The sequence below is a fragment of the Balaenoptera physalus genome (assembly GCF_965194825.1).
Source record: "Balaenoptera physalus genome assembly, chromosome: 14".
Taxonomy (NCBI): Eukaryota; Metazoa; Chordata; class Mammalia; order Artiodactyla; family Balaenopteridae; genus Balaenoptera; species Balaenoptera physalus.
In genome coordinates, this window is record NC_138893.1 from 61,862,167 (window position 1) to 61,874,936 (window position 12,770).

At 41.4% G+C, this 12,770-nt stretch overlaps 1 protein-coding gene across 12 annotated transcripts in view; it reads left to right on the forward strand.

The window, feature by feature from the left end:
* SGMS1 (sphingomyelin synthase 1) overlaps window positions 1–12,770 on the forward strand; it is a 295,457-nt gene that overhangs the window by 108,566 nt on the left and 174,121 nt on the right. For 3 of the 12 annotated variants that reach the window (XM_082423831.1, XM_082423835.1, XM_082423834.1), the window contains exon 1: window positions 5,339–5,556. The exons of the other annotated variants lie outside the window; for them this stretch is intronic. The gene's annotated coding sequence lies outside the window, so the exon portion shown is untranslated. Of the gene's footprint in view, window positions 1–5,338; window positions 5,557–12,770 lie in introns of those variants that run through there. 12 annotated transcript variants of the gene reach the window in all.

A 12,770-nucleotide genomic window follows, 5' to 3' on the forward strand; every position in this document is an offset into this window, starting at 1 on the left:
ACGGCTCAGGCCTTATTCCACTTGCTCTTGTACAGAAAGAAGAGTGATCGTGTGTGCAAAATTGTGTTTATTGCTTCTCCAGAGTGAATGGTGGTTGATTAAAGGGTGTCAGAACCGCCTGCTTTTTAGCCTCTTTAGCTCGGCTCTAGCTGGCCTGGGCCCAGGGCCTCTGTGTTCCTGGGCTTCTGTCGCTTAGAAGAGCTGCATGGCAGCACAGAGACAAGGGGCTGTTTGTGTGAATTCAGACCAATGGCAGCTGCAAGAAAGGAGAGTGATAAAGTCCTTCTGTTTTCCTTTCACTCAACTCTGAGGGCTACTTTAGGATTTTTATAATACTACAGAGTTCCTTAGGAAAACTTGACTTGGAGCATTTATTCTAAGGATTTTAGGGATCTTTTGTGAGGGGAGGTGTTGTCTGTCAGAAGGACCATCTGACAGGGATGGAACTGTTGGCTAGACCTAGCTACCATCGGGCTGTGTGATCTTGTGCCAGTCACTCCCCTTCTCTGGTCCTGTGAGCCAGAGAGCCGGGACTAGAGCATCCAAGTGATTCGCACTCAGTACCAGCACTTTGGGTACTGGTACACTGGTACTAGGACCCTGGGTCCCAAATGACATACTTTGCTGAGGATTTGGAGCCCAACAGAGCTGCTTCTGATTCCTGGGTCACAGCACTTATTAGCTCTGTGAGCCCAAGCAAGTGACTTCACCTCCTCGGCCTCCTTGATCAGATGGGGATAAAGTCACTTGGATCACGGGGTGGTCGCCAAGATTCAGTTCATTTAAATGAGGTGGTGCGCAAGGAGAGCACTTTACCAAGGGGCTGGCTCCTGGTTAGGGTGCAGCTAAGTGCGGCCGCCGTTAACTGTAAGCTGCGTGGTATGAGGGCCTTGCAACGCTCCTTTACTTCTTGTCATAGAACGAGTGCCTCCCGTTAGCCTTAATTACAGTGAAAAAGATTCTGATAACTGTGGACCAGTGGGAAGTCCTTTCTCCCAGGGTTCTCTGTTCTTTCCTGTTACTTTAATTTGCTCCTTGAGGAGTTAGTGCCCGACTTGTGAGGTCTGAGGAGTGGGTGGGCTCTGCTTACTGGGCTTCCCTTTAGGAAGATGATTCTATAACATGAAACAAAGCTAAAAACAAACATGGTCCAAGGGACTTCCCTGGTTGTCGAGTGGTTAAGACTCTGTGCTTCCACTGCGGCGGGTGAGGGTTCGATCCCTGGTCAGGGAACTAAGATCCTGCGCGCCGAGTGGCGAGGCCAAAAAAATAAAAGTGGTCCAAATGGCTCAACTTGGGGCTTCTCAGTTTGGAACTTCGTTATTTCAACATGGCTTTTTCATGGTTCCTAACTTTTGTTATTAGAAGACAAATTTGTGAGGCGTAGACGATGCAGAGGAAAAATGCAGCTCTTTATTTTCCTTGAGAGAGAATGCAGGGATGTGTAAGGAGGAAGGCTTAACCTCTTCCCAAATATGTATTGAACTCTGCTATTTTTAAGGCAGTTGGAGATGCAAAAAGGAATTCAACTGATGTAGTCCTTGTCGCCATAGAGATTGGTTTATTGGAGCAGGGCAGCCATTAAGTTATAGAAATAATGATTTAATTATAGTTGTGATGGTGCTAGGAGAAATACAGTGTATAAGAAGTGTGCAGTGTCGGATCGCATGTGATAGGGAGATCAGAACATCACCCTGGGGCAGTGGCTTCTAGCTTGAGATCTGAAGGATGGGAGGGGAGTGTGCCAGGGGAGATGAGGAGTGCATCTCTCCAGACAGAAGGAACACATGGGCAAAGGCAGAAAGGAGCTAGGCTCCTTAGAACGACTGCAGGAAGGCCAAGGTAGCTCAGAGGCCAGCAAGCTCTGGGGACAGAGGGATGTGGATCATTCAGAGAGGTTGGCAGGGGCTGGACTGTGCTGGCAGGGCCTGGACATCCAGGATCCAGATTTTTTTTTTAATTTAGTATTTATTTTATATTGGAATATAGTTGATTTCCAATGTTGTGTTAGTTTCAGGTGCACAGCAAAGTGATTCAGCTATACATATATACATATCCATTCTCCCTCAGATTCCCTTTCCATATAGGTTGTTACAGAATATTAAGTAGAGTTCCCTGTGCTATATAGTAGGTCTCCGTTGATTATCTATTTTATATATATATAGTAGTGTGTATATGTTAACAGGATGCAGATTTTATTCCAAAGAGCAGGGGGAAGGATTGAGCTAGAAAAGGGCCTTGATGCAATTTCATATGTGTTTTTAAGAGATCACTCTGGTTTCTTAGTGGAGCTTAGATTTGTGGGCTAGGAGCATAAAAAATATGGGGAGACCAGTTTGGAGGCTTCTGCAGCCATCCAGGTTTATTATGATGGCCTGTTTCTCGAGTGTGGAATGGAGATGAATATTTAGGAGGCACAGTGCACAGGACCACCAGATTGACAGGATGGGAGATGTGAGGGAGCGGAAGGAGCCCAGCTCAGTTCCAGTCCTGAGCAACTGGGAGAAGTGTGGTACCATCTGAGCAGAGAGAAAATTTGGGGGGATTGTGGTTTCGGCAGGGATGGAGGTCAGCTGGACACACTCCTTCTTCTTTGGGGAGGCGCTCCCCCCCTAGATGTTGTGTTGCTTGCCCCCCATCTCCCTCAGGCCTCTGCTCAGATGACCCCTTGTTAGGGAAACCTTTGGGGACCACGCAGTGGTCCTCCCCGCTGCACCTTTCACCGTCTGACAAATTGTTTATTTTCTTATTTCTTTAGAGTGTATATCCTCTTAGGAGGATGTGCGCTCCTTAAAGGCAGGAGTTTTTGTTGTTTTATTCTCTGTTGTGTATCTATAGCACCTAGAACAATGCCTGGCGTATAGAAAGCCCTCAATAAATGCTCGTTGAATGAATCATGAGTTTGATTTTCATTCTGGTTTTAATATCCTTTTCAAACTTGAGTGACTTTTACTTAACCTGAGGCTAGAAAGAGGCATAGTGACACTGTTCATTTGACATCAAGTCTTTTTTTTTGTATAGGCAGGATGAGTAGAAAAGTTTGATTTTCTTCTTTTTTTTTCTTTTTAAATTCAGTGTTAGAAATGATAGAAGAGGGCAGTTATGAAAATACTTGACTATCACATCTGTTTAAATTCTTTACAGATCAGTATAAACATGTAGCCCTCCATCTGATGTATTGTTCAGATTTGGGCCTAAATTATAGCACGTGTAATTCCTCTGAGCTAATTATTTTTCTGGGAGCGGTCATTGACTTTTTGATCGCATCTTTTTTACTTGCTAGGGAAAGGTATGGAGGTTAGGATCCAAACTTCCTTAAAGGAGAAATCTGAGGGCAGCACAGGATAAAAACCTTTTGTTAGAGAAATTGCTGGATCCCGGAGTCTCTACACAGCCAGTAATTTGAAAGTACTTGTAGTTCATAAATGGTTTCCTAAAATCTGTTTTACTTTGGGTTCTAAATCCATTGCTATCACTTGTAAACAGGATCTATACTTGTGAAAGAGAAGGCTGTATATGTAAATAAATGGTTACAGGTACAGCTGTTGGAGTCACACCTCTGTTTGAATCCCACCCCCTCCCCATCACTTACTAGCTTGTGACTTTGTACAAGTTACATAGCCTCTTCCTTTAAAATGGATATTACCAAAATTATTTTATTATTTGAGGGGTTAGGGGAAGACAGATATTCATTATTGTTACCATTTATAAGCTTAACATAATGGATGGTATTACTAAATGGGATTTAAATGTAGAAGTATCTTAAAGAGAACTGTTATAGGGTATAATTGGCTCACTCCAGTGTTCCCCAAACTTGCCTGAACATAAGAATCTCCTCGAAGTGCTTGTTAACAATATAGATTCTCAGGCAGCACCCAGATTTACTGACTTAAGTCTCCAGAGGAGGGGCCTGGGAGTCTTGCTAAGTAGGCAGGGTGACGACACATCCTGGATTTTGTGAGACTGTCCTTGCTTCCAAATATTCTGCTTGGTAGATTCTAGATGTGTGTTTATACTCGTCAGATTATATCCCAGTTTTTAGACAGGTAATATGTCACCGTTTATATAGGCCACCTTATTCAGAATCTTCTCTCGAATCAAAGCAGACATAACATGCTTCTGGGTTCCCAGGAACATGAGAGGATTTATAGCTACAGTACAACAGTGTTGGTGTAAGTTACTCAGCTTTCTTGGCTTTCTTTCTCTTTACAAAACCTATCTGATTTTAGTAATCTGCTCTGTGAAATATACTCAGGGACACGGTCAAATATCTTGACGGCCTTCTGTCTTCCTGAGTCTTTAAGGCGTCAGTTACTCCAGGCTGTCAGAGTGGCAGTGACTGTGGACACAGTGTCTCTGCAGGGGGGCGACCCCCAAGCTTTGTTCATTGAAGGCCAAGCCTGCAGAGCTGCTCTTTCCTCCTCTGAGAGCTGGGAACCAGGAAGGAACGTTTCACTTCACTGCGCTTAGGACAGCGTGTTCTTAATCAACTGTTCTGGAAAAACAGCATTTTGTTGTTTTCACACAAGCCTGCAAGTTCATTTCCCTTCTCTGGCCCAGGCAGTAACTAATCATTTCCCTATCAGTGACAAAGGAAGATGAACACCTAAAACTTTTTATTCTGAAGGCTGAGCTTTCTGCAGACATCACAAGTGGAGTTCACACCTCTTTGAGGAATACAGGATTCTCATTGTCTCTAAGGAGGTACCTCCCCATGCCAGGTGGGGCTGGGGTAGCTGTTTTTTCACATAAGTCTATGAAGATTTAAAGAATTTTCTCCAACAGCCATTTTTCATATGGTTTCATACTGATAGTTTATTTCAGGTTGGGCTTAATGGTATCTTTCTCTTTATATTATCGTGGGAGAAATTGATTTATGGTGCGAATCTTACTTGGGTGATAAGTTCATTTTCTGACCTGCAACAAATCAATCTACTTTTTGGAGCTCTTGTTAAAGTGGAAAAGTTGATGTACGTTTGTAAATTTGCACATTTTTACTTTCTTAGAAAAAGCCTGTGAGGTCTTGAGGGCATCTACCTAAATACATTTAAAGGTGAGGATCTGGATATTGAAATGGAAGGCATTTCTTCCTTTCTTTTCTGCCCTAGTATTCTCACATGACAAAACTTTGTATCTGCACAGTATTAAGTAACAGAATCCTGAAGTTTTAGTGAATTTAAGAACAACTCATTCGGAAACTGTTGTGAAATGTGGGCAGATATTTGTCATTCTGTGGGCGGACCTAAAGGACTGAACCTTCCCGGTATTAAAGGCAGGAGGCGGGTCTGCGTGCAGGTGAGTTTGCCGCCTTCTTCTGTCACGTGGGCAGATAGCAGGAAGCAGGAGGAAGCAGGCCCTCAGTGAGGGCTCCCCTTGACTTCCTCAGGAGCTCAGCTATGGGATGAGTCTGGGCCTGCAGCTTTCTTTCCCAACTGCTCTTGCTGTCCTGGCTTTTTTTTTTTCTTTTGTCATCTGAAAATCATCTTTGTGTGGGGAGAGGCTGGAGGTGGAAATTTAAGAGTCTTCTTTTTACAAGGAGTAGAGACGATTACCCAGGTAAGTGGTGTTCTGATCAGTCATAGCCACAGATCGATACCTTGGCAGGTGAGCGGCCGCTTGGGGAGGAGGGAGTTTGTGGGAGAACAGCCCGGCGCCTGGGCACCCGGGTCCTGTTGACAGGGAGGAGGCAAGGCCCACGCCAGGCATTTCTAAAGTGCAAATACAGCACGTAGGAAACACACCATCTTGGTCCACAAAGCAAGACCTCTGGTTAAACAAACTAAAAGCCATCCAACCAACCCACTCCTCCTTTCCTCCAGCAAATATACGTATACATACATACAGCAAAAATGGACAGTGATGCAAGAGGTGCAATTTTAACTTTGTTAAATACCCATACTTAAAATTGCAATTGTTTATGTAACTATGTCTAATTATCTAAAAAATAGTCCCAAGGTTTTTTTGCTAGGGTTTTAATGATACCATGTATTTTAACATCTTACCACATTGTCTAACCTAGGAACATAGGAACCCGCGGTTCCTATTCCACCTTTTTTTTTTTTGAAACTCCTGCAGCACGGAATAGACAACAGAGCACCTTATAAGGACTTAGAGACGACTTGTTGAATTGGATTGAAGCATGACTCAGTCCATTTATGTAGGTGGAATTCTGCCTCACTTGCTTGTGGGTGTGCACATATTCATGATGTTTATTTACAAGCTGTCTTAGCTAAAGAAATGCCTGCTAATTTCTCTTAGTCTGTGTGTGCATCATATGGAATTATCTCTGCAAATTAATTTCTTTAATTAACCCAGAGAAGAGGGAAAAATCAAACATGTTTCATTAAGTACTCTGCCTAGAGTAAGTTAAAAATGTGACAAAGTACCTTTGTATATAATACAAAATTGTGTATAAAATGATGTCTAAAACAGATAATTGTAAATAGTTGAATTCTCAGATCATTTCATTTTGGTCAGAATGGTAGTTTGTGGACAGGTTTCCCTCCTCGTCTCTGGTCCTCAGTATTGAAGGGAAGGTCCCAGGGATGTGCTGTGAATGGACAGGGAGAGGAGTTCCTCCACGTGAGGTGAGAGGCACGGGAATGGGAGGCACATCAGGGCACATCTGAGGAAGCATAGGTGTTATCGCCAGCACATAAATCACGAGAGGATGACAAGAGATGAATGTGGAGAGGCTGGGGTACTCCCTGAGGATCCTGGATGTCCAGAGAGCGTGTTACTCTTTGCATTTTAAGCAGGAAGGGACAAGGTTCAATTTCTGCTTTAGAGGGTCTCTGTACCCTTTTGGATTGTGGGCTGAAGGCTACGACAGCAGTAGCAGCTCCAATTGCTCCTCCCCCAGCCCTCCCTGCCTGTCTCTGCTTTATTTCCTTGGAAGCACTTGTCACCAGAGTACACAGTGTATGCTTTATTTACTTGCCCTTTGTCTGCCTTTCCTAACTAGAATGTAAACTTCCCGAGGGCAGGGATATAACTTTTCCCGCTGCAGTATCTCCAGTGCCACCACCATGCCTGGCAAGTAACAGGTGCTCAGCAAATAATTTATTAACCAATCAAATGCACGAGTCAGTTTCTGAAATCAAAGTGTGTCATTGTTCTCCTCACAGATTTTACAATTGATTACAAAAGGAAAAAATAGTAGCAAATCAGTGGGGAAACTGGACAACACCGTAAACAAGGGGTCAAAATTAACATCACCAATGAGGGCTGGTGAGTGTCACATGCCTCTGGATGTCATATCCTGGCCAAGAAGGCCGAATACGAATCTAATTGTGCATAAACACCAGAGAAACCTAAATTGAAAGATATTCTCTAAAATAGTTGGCATGTATTCCTCGAAAATATCAATGTCATGAAAGACAAAGAAGCTGAAGAACTGTTTCAGTTTAAAGGAGACCCAAGTTAAATGCAGTTTGTGATCCTATGCTGGGTCCTGGGCAAAAGAAAACTTCCATGAAGGACATTAGGATACTTGATGAAAGTGAAATATGCAAAGGGGGCGGGGGGAAATAGATTGTGAGCTAGAATGCTTCAGTGTAATTGAACTCTGGATAAATTGTCATGATTCAGAAGCTATATCTCTGGGTGGCTTGAGCCATGCCTCAGGACCCAGGGAAGCAGAAGAAAGATCTGTAGGGGCAAGAACCCTGGAGTGGGATTCCGGAGACCTGGCTCTGCTACTGAAGCTGAGGGGCCGTGTTTCTTCTCAGAGGTAGGAGTTCTGAGGCTCAGAGATTCTCTGGCTGTTACATAACTTTGATTCTGAGCAGCAGACTTAGTCCCAGTGCTGTGAATTTTAGGCAGAGGTGATAGTAACACCTAACGGTCAACTGTGGCTGCCTTTTGGGGTGGGATTCAAAAACCATTGAAAGAGGAAAAAATAAAGACAGTAACTGACAGGGTAACCTATTTATTAGCACTGACATTCTTAGTCTTACTTGTCAGTTTCTTCTTGGTGGTCAAATCACAGTGAATACTCAGAGGGAAGTGGAGATAGAGAGAAGAGCTAAGTATTCAAAAGATACAGTTTGGGGAGAACGTATGATCTTTCTGTCATTTAGAGTGGTGACGCTAATTGCAGGGATTTATTTTATAGGGCGGTAGCTTTTAAGCCCAATTCCTTCTGCCTGGTTCCAGTGATCACTGAGACCCAGTGATGATAGATACTCGTTGAACCTGAACCTTTCTAGTATTAAAGAGTTCTTTAAAAAATCAGCTGAGATCCCTCATTAAATCTTTTTTTTTTCTAACATCTTTATTGGAGTATAATTGCTTTACAATGGTGTATTAGTTTCTGCTTTATAACAAAGTGAATCAGTTATACATATACATATGTTCCCATATCTCTTCCCTCTTGCATCTCCCTCCCTCCCACCCTCCCTACCCCACCCCTCTAGGTGGTCACAAAGCACCGAGCTGATCTCCCTGTGCTATGTGGCTGCTTCCCACTAGCTACCTATTTTACGTTTGGTAGTGTGTACATGTCCATGCCCCTCTCTCACTTTGTCCCAGCTTACCCTTCCCCCTCCCTGTATCCTCAAGTCTGTTCTCTAGTAGGTCTCCATCTTTATTCCCATTTTGTCCCTAGGTTCTTTTGACCATTTTTTTCTTCTTTTTTTTTTTTTTTTTTTAGATTCCATGTATGTGTTAGCATACGGTATTTGTTTTTCTCTTTCTGACTTACTTCACTCTGTATGACAGTCTCTAGGTCCATCCACCTCACTACAAATAACTCAGTTTTGTTCCTTTTTATGGCTGAGTAATATTCCATTGTATATATGTTCCACATCTTCTTTATCCATTCATCTGTTGATGGACACTTAGGTTGCTTCCATGTCCTGGCTATTGTAAATAGAGCTGCAATGAACATTTTGGTACATGACTCTTTTTGAATTATAGTTGTCTCAGGGTATATGCCCAGTAGTGGGATTGCTGGGTTGTATGGTAGTTCTATTTCTAGATTTTTAAAGAACCTCCATACTGTTCTCCATAGTGACTGTATCAATTTACATTCCCACCAACAGTGCAAGAGGGTTCCCTTTTCTCCACACCCTCTCCAGCACGTATTGTTTGTAGATTTTTTTATGATGGCCATTCTGACTGGTGTGAGATGATATCTCATTGTAGTTTTGATTTGCATTTCTCTAATGATTAATGATGTTGAGCATTGTTTCATGTGTTTGTTGGCAATCTGTATATCTTCTTTGGAGAAATGTCTATTTAGGTCTTCTGCCCATTTTTGGATTGGGTTGTTTGTTTTTTTGATATTGAGCTGCATGAGCTGCTTATAAATTTTGGAGATTAATCCTTTGTCAGTTCCTTCATTTGCAAATATTTTCTCCCATTCTGAGGGTTGTCTTTTGGTCTTGTTTATGGTTTCCTTTGCTGTGCAAAAGCTTTTAAGTTTCATTAGGTCCCATTTGTTTATTTGTGTTTGTATTTCCATTTCTCTAGGAGCTGGGTCAAAAAGGATCTTGCTGTGATTTATGTCATAAAGTGTTCTGCCTATGTTTTCCTCTAAGAGTTTGATGGTGTCTGGCCTTACATTTAGGTCTTTAATCCATTTTGAGTTTATTTTTGTGTATGGTGTAAGGAGTGTTCTAATTTCATTCTTTTACATGTAGCTGTCCAGTTTTCCCAGCACCACTTATTGAAGAGGCTGTCTTTTCTCCACTGTATATTCTTGCCTCCTTTATCAAAGATAAGGTGACCGTATGTGTGTGGGTTTACCTCTGGGCTTTCTATCCTGTTCCATTGATCTATATTTCTGTTTCTGTGCCAGTACCATACTGTCTTGATTACTGTAGCTTTGTAGTATAGTCTGAAGTCAGGGAACCTGATTCCTCCAGCTCCGTTTTTCTTTCTCAAGATTGCTTTGGCTGGGCTTCCCTGGTGGCACAGTGGTTGAGAATCTGCCTGCCAATGCAGGGGACACGGGTTCGAGCCCTGGTCTGGGAAGATCCCACATGCCGCGGAGCAACTAGGCCCGTGAGCCACAACTACTGAGCCTGCGCGTCTGGAGCTTGTGCTCCGCAACAAGAGAGGCCGCTATAGTGAGAGGCCCGCGCACCGCGATGAAGAGTGGCCCCTGCTTGCCGCAACTAGAGAAAGCCCTCGCACAGAAACAAAGACCCAACATAGCAATCAATCAATCAATCAATCAATCAATAAATCTTAAAAAAAAAAAGATTGCTTTGGCTATTCGGGGTCTTTTGTGTTTCCATACAAATTGTGAAATTTTTTGATCTAGTTCTGTGAAAAATGCCAGTGGTATTTTGATAAGGATTGCATTGAATCTGTAGATTGCTTTGGATAGTAGAGTCATTTTCACAATGTTGATTCTTCCAACCCAAGAACATGGTGTATCTCTCCATCTGTTGGTATCATCTTTAATTTCTTTCATCAGTGTCTTAAATAGTTTTCTGCATACAGGTCTTTTGTCTCCTTAGGTAGGTTTATTCCTAGATATTTTATTCTTTTTGTTGCAGTGGTAAATGGGAGTGTTTCCTTAATTTCTCTTTCAGATTTTTCATCATTAGTGTAGAGGAATGCAAGAGATTTCTGTGCATTAATTTTGTATCCTGCTACTTTACCAAATTCATTGATTAGCTCTAGTAGTTTTCTGGTAGCATCTTTAGGATTCTCTATGTATAGTATCATGTCATCTGCAAACAGTGACAGCTTTACTTCTTCTTTTCCGATTTGGATTCCTTTTATTTCTTTTTCTTCTCTGATTGCTGTGGCTAACACTTCCAAAACTATGTTGAATAATAGTAGTGAGAGTGGGCAACCTTGCCTTGTTCCTGATCTTAGTGGAAATGCTTTCTGTTTTTCACCATTGAGGGCGATGTTGGCTGTGGGTTTGTCATATATGGCCTTTATTATGTTGAGGAAAGTTCCCTCTTTGCCTACTTTCTGGAGGGTTTTTATCATAAATGGATGTTGAATTTTGTCGAAAGCTTTCTCTGCATCTATTGAGATGATCATTTGATTTTTCTCCTTCAATTTGTTAATATGGTGTATCACGTTGATTGATTTGCGTATATTGCAGAATCCTTGCATTCCTGGGATATACCCCACTTGATCATAATGTATGATCTTTTTAATGTGCTGTTGGATTCTGTTTGCTAGTATTTTGTTGAGGATTTTTGCATCTATGTTCATCAGTGATATTGGCCTGTAGTTTCCTTTCTTTGTGACATCTTTGTCTGGTTTTGGTATCAGAGTGATGGTGGCCTTGTAGAATGAGTTTGGGCGTGTTCCTCCCTCTGCAATATTTTGGAAGAGTTTGAGAAGGATAGGTGTTAGCTCTTCTCTAAATGTTTGATAGAATTCCCCTGTGAAGCCATCTGGTCCTGGGCTTTTGTTTGTTGGAAGATTTTTAATCACAGTTTCAATTTCAGTGCTTGTGATTGGTCTGCTCATATTTTCTATTTCTTCCTGGTTCAGTCTCGGAAGGTTGTGTATTTCTAAGAATTTGTCCATTTCTTCCAGGTTGTCCATTTTATTGGCATATAGTTGATTGTAGGAATCTCTCATGATCCTTTGTATTTCTGCAGTGTCAGTTGTTACTCCTCCTTTTTTATTTCTAATTCTATTGGTTTGAGTCTTCTCCCTTTTTTTCTTGATAAGTCTGGCTAATGGTTTATCAATTTTGTTTATCTTCTCAAAGAACCAGCTTTTAGTTTTATTGATCTTTGCTATCGTTTCCTTCATTTCTTTTTCATTTATTTCTGATATGATCTTTGTGATTTCTTTCCTTCTGCTAACTTTGGGGGTTTTTTTGTTCTTCTTTCTCTAATTGCTTTAGGTGTAAGGTTAGGTTGTTTATTTGAGATGTTTCTTGTTTCTTAAGGTAGGATTGTATTGCTATAAACTTCCCTCTTAAAACTGCTGTTGCTGCATCCCATAGCTTTTGGGTCGTTGTGTTTTCATTGTCATTTGTTTTTAGGTATTTTTTGATTTCTTCAGTGATCTCTTGGTTATTAAGTAGTGTGTTGTTTAGCCTCCATGTGTTTGTATTTCTTACAGATTTTTTCCTGTAATTGATATCTAGTCTCATAGCATTGTGGTCGGAAAAGATACCTGATACGATTTCAGTTTTCTTAAATTTACCAAGGCTTGATTTGTGACCCAAGATATGATCTATCCTGGAGAATGTTCCATGAGCACTTGTGAAGAATGTGTATTCTGTTGTTTTTGGATGGAATGTCCTATAAATATCAATTAAGTTCATCTTGTTTAATGTATCATTTAAAGCTTGTGTTTCCTTATTTATTTTCATTTTAGATGATCTGTCCATTGGTGAAAGTGGGGTGTTAAAGTCCCGTACTATGATTGTGTTACTGTTGATTTCCCCTTTTATGGCTGTTAGTATTTTCCTTATGTATTGAGGTGCTCTTATGTTGGGTGCATAAATATTTACAATTGTTGTATCTTCTTCTTGGATTGATCCCTTGATCATTATGTAGTGTCCTTCTTTGTCTCTTGTAATAGTCTTTGTTTTAAAGTCCATTTTGTCTGATATGAAAATTGCTACTCCAGCTTTCTTTTGATTTCCATTTGCATGGAATATCTTTTTCCATCCCCTCACTTTCAGTCTGTATGTGTCCCTAGGTCTGAAGTAGGTCTCTTGTAGACAGCATATATATGGGTCTTGTTTTTATATCCATTCAGCCAGTCTATGTCTTTTGGTTGGAGCATTTAATCCATTTACATCTAAGGTAATTATTGATAAGTATTGTCCTATT